The 8,043-nt window shown below is 40.8% G+C and overlaps 1 long non-coding RNA gene across 1 annotated transcript; it reads left to right on the top strand.

Moving 5' to 3' along the window:
- The first annotated feature begins 239 nt into the window (after positions 1-239).
- Positions 240-7,730, top strand: LOC116697080 (uncharacterized). The gene is made up of 3 exons (XR_004333910.1): positions 240-250; positions 1,081-1,086; positions 7,433-7,730. It is a non-coding gene; the product is annotated as an uncharacterized LOC116697080 (long non-coding RNA).
- Positions 7,731-8,043: the final 313 nt, after the last annotated feature.

The raw sequence follows: 8,043 nt of genomic DNA on the forward strand, positions 1-8,043 counted from the left end.
AGATACTTGGACGCTGTTTGCCGTTTTGACGTTTGAGATGATCTATTTCCTTTGATATCTACTGGCGTGATGTAGCTTCCATTGGCTTTTTTTATGGAAAAAATACTGTACAAAGAGGTTATCACAGCATGAAGTACAGAACAGCAGCTTTCCTGTGGGAAAAGAGGCTTCATTATCTTAGTACTTAATCTAACTAAATTGAACACACAAATTGCAGCGACACAGAAGTCCCCCATGTGAGGGCAGTTCTGTGGGAAAAGAAAAGTGCATTTGGGGACAGCAAAGGTTGTGTTTAAGGTGAGCGTGAGCACATTAAGTCTTGGCCTGAGCTCTGTGGTTGTTTGAAAACAGTGGACAGTGCCTGGAGGGAGCAGAGGGACATTTGGCAACCGCCTTATGAGGTAAACTGCAGGTCTAATTGGAGCTAAATCAACCTGACACCCCAACAGATGTTCTAAAATCTCAAGAGACCCTGTTTCCAATTTGACATAATTTACTCTCACTCCTTTGCACTGCTGCTTAATCCTAATTTCTTTATTCCAGCTAGCAGAACCTGATGGATTCCCAAGCACTCGTTTTTCAGAATTAACTCGTTTGAATTGGGGTTGAAGGTGAATGGCAACGTTGGGGGGCAAGTCCATTAATGCATAATCAGATGGGGTAGGAGAGGATAAAGGCATGCACTCAGTCAGCGTCCTCTTCTTTGACAATTTCCTGTAAATGGCGAGCATCTGTAGCTATAAAAATCCATGTCATCCAGTCATGTTTGTTTGATGCCAAGCCATTTGATGTCAAGCTGGATTTATTTGGATAAAATGTGTCAGCAAGTCCTGGCCATCCTCTCTCCTTATGGTGTTTTTTTTATTTATTTTTTTATTTGTCATTTCTGTTTTGTTGTATTCACTCTCTGGGATGCGTGGCTGTTGTAAGGGGGGGGGGGAATACAAACAACCAAAAAAAAACTGGAACCTGTATCTTTTCTGTGAATTTATATAGGTGCATCTCTGGTTTTCAATAAAGATACATATAAAAAAAATGTGTCAGCAAAACACATTGTGCTCAAAGTTCATGTCCTCCAAGTTTTAGGTTTGCTCCATAAATCTGGTCAAAGCTCAGTGCAAATAAAGCACATCTGTTTTGTTTGAATATAAATCAAACGTAATTTGCAGGCAAGATAATACAAAGAGCAGTGGTCCTTGATCGTGGAGTCCAAACGTTTCACCCAAACCTTTCTCTGCGAACCTCAAAGTAAACAATGAGGATGTCAAGCGTGTGTATGAGAAATAAATTACAAGGTTACAAGACAGTTTGTCGGTCAGTGGCGGCCGTCCTGTTCTCACAGTGCTTATGTTGCCAGCAAGTTTGAGACATCTGGAGATGAAGATCAAGTTAAGAGTTCTTAGCCAAGTTATAACACAAGTGTTTACCAAGTGAAGATTTACACATCACTTAATTAAATGCAACACACAAACTAGTGCTAATGTAGACATGTTGCTTATTAAGTGAGCAAAGTGGAAAATCTAGAGTTAGCATGCTTATATAAACTGTACATAACTCACTCACACAAAACTTTATTTTTAGTTAGTTATAAATACCCTGTGTTCAGAGCTAATTAGCAAATGTTATCATGCAAATACTGTTAACCAGATCAAATTCTCTATTACTCTATATATGGTATGAAACTGTATATACCTCCTGTATACTAAATGGGCACGGCCTTGTTGGAGTGAAGTGTAGTGAACGTCGTGTGAATGGATTATATTTGCATAATCTATTATTTTCTGTTAGATATTTATACAGCTAAAAGCCAAATTTAGAATTACAAACGTTAGTTTTGTTAGGGCATTGGAGAACGTTAGCTGACGTTAACTTATCTGTGTTGCCATTGTTGATCTTGCGATGAGAGATGACATGAGATATGAGAGATGACACATGAGACAGAAACAGAAACAGGCCCGGGACAAAGTGAAATTTCCGCTGATCTGTCCATCTGAAAAATGCCATTTTAGTGTCAGCACGTTCTGGAGATGTGTGGCTTGTGAAGAATGGGTCCATTATTTACTTACTGGTGACTATGTGGTGAAAGAATCGCTCATAATTAGTGTACATGTTAACTTCTCCCATTGGAATCAATACACTCAGGACCTTCCACTAGCCTCCTAAAGAGGCGTGGCCTTGGAGGATAACATGTCTCACAAACACAGGAAATTACTCTGAGTTGGGGGGGGTCTCGGTTCTAAACCGTCTATGCTACCAACTATGATGTTGGCAATGGTAACATTATACCTGCTTAGCATCCGCCTCTAAAATTTGCCTTGGTCACAAACACACAGTAAGGGCCCTATTTTAACGATCTAAGCACATGGCGCAAGTGCGTGTCCAAATCCACTTTTGCTAGTTTGCAAATTGACTGCATTGGTCTTAAAATAGCAAAGGCACTTGCGTCTGGCTTTGCGCCACGCTGCGCCGGGTGCAAGAAAAGGAACTAAATCTTGTTGGAAGTTATTTTACAGCTAGCTTCGCTTTGCCAGACCCTCCTCCAAAGCACCCTGAAGGAGGGTCTGGTTATTCCACATAGCAAGCAGGTATGGGAGAAAAACATGCTCTGGTTTAATGGCACTTCTTGAAAACAATGACAATTGTCATGGGCAGTGATAAACTCCGCAAAGAGCCGCTGCAAAATGGTGAGAGAAAACTCAGATTGGACAGTGAGTCTAGCTAGCTGTCTCTATTTACCATGCAGAGACCTGAGGAGTCAATAATAGTCCAACAAAGGTAAAATTCCAACTCACAGAAAGCGGAAGGAAATGGAAAACACATGCGTCAGGTAGATTTTCCTGCTGCACGGGAGCAATCCCAAAGTGGAATGCAAAGGATATAGACTATGTCACAGCTTGTGATGCTATGCTGACTGCTTTTGATTCAACAGCATCATAAATAAAGTTTCAATGGTGCAACTCAATTTATTAAGCCACTAGCTTGAAACTACCTTGTAGCTAGCTTCACATAGCTAGTTCAACCCAATCCTGACCTCCAATCCTCATGTTACAACATAACACAACATAAAATAATCTACATGTAGTCTAGAGTCAGAGCATGAAGGCCCAAATATAGGCCGATTACATAAATATTTGTTTGATTTCAAATTAATCTCTGGAAACTCCTGAAGGATAAACTGAATCTCATTGATCTCTGACATTCCATGAAACACAATCCATCTACAAACTGGATCTTCTTTCTTGTCTCATCGTCCCAGCAGTTGGCTTGTTGAGTCTGTGCTGCTGTGCAGATGACAGGGAAATCCCAATCTGCTGTTTATCCTCAGGGGTAATATGTTATGTCTTCAGCAAGTGGCCAGTGACAGTCTGCACTACACTTCTGTAAAGGGATTCAACTGGCAAATCTCCCCCTTACCCCTTGACTTTCCCTTATTTTCCAAGCCGGCCATATCATTTAGGACTGTAAAACTGGCTACAGTTTAACATGCTTGGTAAATCTCCAAGTCAGACTACCGAGCGTTTTCTCTTGACAGGCCTTGACCACACCTGTGCAATTCAAACAACTCTGAGTTATTTAGTATTCTGCGGATGTTTCACACCAATGGAAAATATTCATAAAACCTACTTAAAATGTCTCAGTGTTTCAGTACTGTACAGTGTAAAACAGTAGGGCTTTGTGTCAATGTGTGAAAAGGCGAACGTTAACATTAAATGGTTACCGGCTAAAGTTCATCTTGGGAGTCTACATTTTACCCTGAACAAAGAGTTAAATGTGTGTAATAGCCAGATGAGGGCACACTGACAGATTCAATTAGGGAGCTATTGCAGAGTTGTGTAATATTTGCAGTGTTTCTGACAATCTTCCACCCCTTCCTGACTGATTTAATAATCTGAATTATGTCTTTTCGTTTTGCCAGGGCCTAATGGCAAGCTAGCACAGCTGGAGTTCCTGTTAAAGGCCCTTTGCCTGAGCAAAAACTAACAAGAGAGGTATTTACATTTAGATCTCTGGTAGAGTACTTCTCCATGAGGCACAAAGGCCTGACAGTGAGAGAAGTGGCCTTGTCGTCAGGAGAAGGCCTGTTTGAATGCATGAAGCAGCTGGTAAAGCAACAATACCCCCTGTTTCTTCACCCTTCAAGTGCTCTTGAGCAGGGCACCCCTAGCATGGCTCCATTAGACATGCTCATTGGCATGAGACTGAAGTAAAAGAGCAGCTGCTCCCATGTAACAATAACTGCTATCCCAGGTCACTGCTGAAAATCCTGTATTCATTAAAATTTGTCAAAGTAGAAATTATATCATAGTTATGCATTTGCAACCGTGGCAGTTATTATTTTGCGAGGTTAGTGAAAGATTAAATTAGAATAACTAAATAGTAACACGCAAGTAGGCCTAATTTGTACTCAATGCTGCGTGATCACGGAAGGCTTGTATCATGTGGCCGCACGGACAGTTTTGTTGTCACTACTACGCACTACAGCTTAAAAAAATGGCTTCTTCACCTACACCACGTCTATGACATCTCATTGTGTGTTTCTTATTCCTTACATCCTATTTCAGTTCTGTATAAAAGAAAGCTACAATCTCACCTAATTAAAAGGCTCTGTGTATAAATTCCATTTCTTGTCTTTTCTTTGTTGAATTTGCAGGCTTGGTATTTTTCCTCAGTGTCTACAGCGGTCTATTCTAAAGCACAGGTAGCAGGTGGGAGGAGGCCTAGGACTAGGTGGAGGGATTATATCTCCAACCTGGCCTGGGAACCCCACGGGATCCCCCAGTCGGAGCTGGTTAGTGTGGTTCGGGAAAGGGACATTTGGGGTCCCCTGCTGGAGCTGCTGCCCCCGTGACCCGATACCGGATAAGTGGACGAAGATGGATGGATGGATGGATGGATGGATGGAGGTAACAGGTGAAAATTTGAACCGCTTTGGGTGGTTGGATGCCTGTGCTACAAAAACAGCAGCTAAACCCCTGAGCAGCCGTGAAACATTCAGCAGCAGCAGACTCAAACATGTTCTTGATTTCTGCTTTACGGTAACTGAATTCAATGTTTGGAGCCGCACTCTTTTACCTCCTGGTGTCCTTAATGAGACCTTCAGACAGAATGGTATTTGCTTGGAGGCATCGGCATACAATAACATCACTCTCTCTGTATACCTGAACACGGCAAAGCATGACTCCCCCTGTGCTCTTTCCCCCAACATTTAGGCCATGTTTCATAGGGGAACTTAGACAAACTCGCTGCACATGGCAACGTGTCGACTGAGGAGGAATAACGTAGGCGACTCCAGTTTCAAATTCCTGACCACTTGTCCTGAACTCCACAGCAGACGTCCCTCATGAACAAAGGGTGCGATGACAAAATAAATACAGCAGGAGTCCAATGAGTGTATTTAGGTTATAAGGCCTGAAGAAACACATCAGTATACACAAACACTGCTTTGCGCTAACTACTCCCCAGATGAAGAAATAATAATAATAATAATAATAATAATGATGATGATGAACTTTGTTTGTACAGCAGGTTTTCAAAAGTAATTTAAAAAATGTTGTGCAGAACGAAACAAGACGTCATGTGGAAAGGAGTGAAATGTAGAAAGAAATGTTTGGTTTGTTACAGAAAAATCATTTTTATCTTGAAATCTCGCAGAAACGAGTCTTAATTACTTTCCCAGGTGTGGTCCTGTATTAAATTAGTTTATTTACTGGACGCTCTGCCCCGTAAATTACTACGTGACGCCCGTGGCTTGAACTGATAAATAATTGCAGTTGATTTCCATGACGTTTGATCCAAAAAAGTTAATAATTATAGCCAATGAATGGAGCTAAAGAAAAGTTACAGCTCAGTTATTGCAGACATCCAAATCAGGGGCCACCAGCACGCCGGCTTAAATGCACCAACAAAGCTTTTTAATGGTGTTATTTTCAAATTAAGTGTTCATAAAATAAGTACAGGTTATTAAGGCATTGGGCAGCCAGTTGCTGCTTGGCAGGCGGTGGGCAGTATATAAACAATGCACAGGGCAATTATTTTAGGTCTGCTTATTAAAAAAGGCTACAGATGTGCTTCATACTAATCACTGTGGTTATGCTACCCTCCATTTTTTCTCCCCATTTTGTTTTTCTCCTCCCTGTTTTTTTCAGATGAACACGGGCCGAGTGCTCCATGTAATTGCCACTGCCTATTATTCCACGTGTGTCTCATTCTCGATTAAGTGAAATAAATACTACTAAAGTATGCTTAATTCAAATACTTGACAGGAACTGCACTCTATGGTAAACAACACTGCTGCCAAAGCTACATCCTAGAAAACACAACTACATGGTTTTATGGCAACTTCTGTTTTGTTGTGTTTCTCTTTTACAGGATGCCATGTGTAATATCGACATCTGTAGATGCTGTGTCATTCTGTGCGTTTCAAATTTTTTAGTACTTTTCTGCAAAAGCAATCGGCCATGTTTGGGACAAACAGAGTTGGACCTTGAACTTTGATATACTACCTGTGATAACAGCTGGGTTCTTTATAATTTATAGCGACCCAGCTTTAAAATTCAAACAACTTTAGGTTTTATTTCAGGCTTTTTGATGTTGTGTCATCTGTATTTTTACATCTTTACACTCATGCCTTTCAACATGAAATTAGTTTTGATCAGTGCTATGACGTTCTTTAAAATAGTGCAGCGTATAAACATACTGTGAAATGATGTGTTGTTTAGGCGCGACTGTTTAAAGCAAAGCAATTTATCATCACTATTCACCTTCAGTGCAATACATCTTTATTTAGGTACAATAATGTGCTTACAGGACTTTGCAGTGGAAAGCCCCTACATTCTATATTCTGTTGATTAGATCAGGTTGATTTATTTTCAGCTCAGTTGCTAGAAAAACAGTTTCAGTTGTTCTTGATGAAAGAAATACGGTCCAAAAGTCATTTATTGGCTGTGAAACCTCTGAATGTGTAGTTTTGTTTTTCTTTGGGATAAGTATTTCTCAGGTTTAAAGTTACATATTACAACATATTTTTTTAGGGCAGTTACAAACTATGAGCTCTGTAAAGCATCAGTTTGAACACTGAACCAAAGGTTTTCCCTGTTCATGTTGTAATACAGTGATTAGTCAAATGCTCACTGTATGAAATTGGCCACTGGAGCTGAACGTGATAGAAATCAATGTACACAATGTTGCAGTCTGATGAAAAATCTAGAAACTAACAGCCTGACTAGCCAGACCCACATCAAGATGTGGGTCTGGCTTGTATGCTTGGGAAGCATAGTCAGGGCTCAATCCAAGAGGCGGGATAAACGGTTGTCTTTCAAATTGCCTTTGCACGCATAGCGCTACAACCAACCAGGGCAATTTTTGCCATATCCGGTTGGCAAAACTCAGCAAAATTCCTTTTTTAAGAATGACTTTGGTGCTTAGGTCCAAGTATTCCAGAGTCGCGCCAAAGCCGATTCAAAGACCGCTGTTCGCCTACAGCAGCAGCCATCTTCTTTGTTTTCAAATAGCAGGGAATTCACGCGAAATCGTCGCAACTCTGCCGTCCTGATGTGAAGCCCGCCCACAGACTCTATACTCCATGTGATTGGCCAAACCAGAATTAGTTTTTTCCAGCTCTCAAGCCCACGGAGAGTTGCTAGACCGACCCTAGCTGCAAACTCCATTTGCTGCCGCTAGGGCGCGTCTAGATTTCTAGGCTAAGAAACTAACCATTAAAAGAAGGAAAGAAAGTGTGAGAGGGAAAACTTTTTCTCCAGCTCCCAGATGCAGCAATGAGGTGAAGGAATGAACAGACAATAAGCCATATTCTAAATTATTCATAATCATTTTGAAAATATCACTTTTAGTTCTAGGAAAAACTCAACTAGCCCAATTTTTAATTTAATGTATTGGATTTTAGCAGGTGAAAACACCTTCCTGTTGTTTGCCTGTAAGCTCATTGACAGGAAGTGGAACTAAACGTAACCAAAGACAATATTAACTGCTGCTAATTGATGAAGAATGTCACTTCGTAAAGGAGAATGCAGAAATCACTGCACA

This window comes from Etheostoma spectabile, chromosome 10 (assembly GCF_008692095.1).
Source record: "Etheostoma spectabile isolate EspeVRDwgs_2016 chromosome 10, UIUC_Espe_1.0, whole genome shotgun sequence".
Classification (NCBI taxonomy): domain Eukaryota; kingdom Metazoa; phylum Chordata; class Actinopteri; order Perciformes; family Percidae; genus Etheostoma; species Etheostoma spectabile.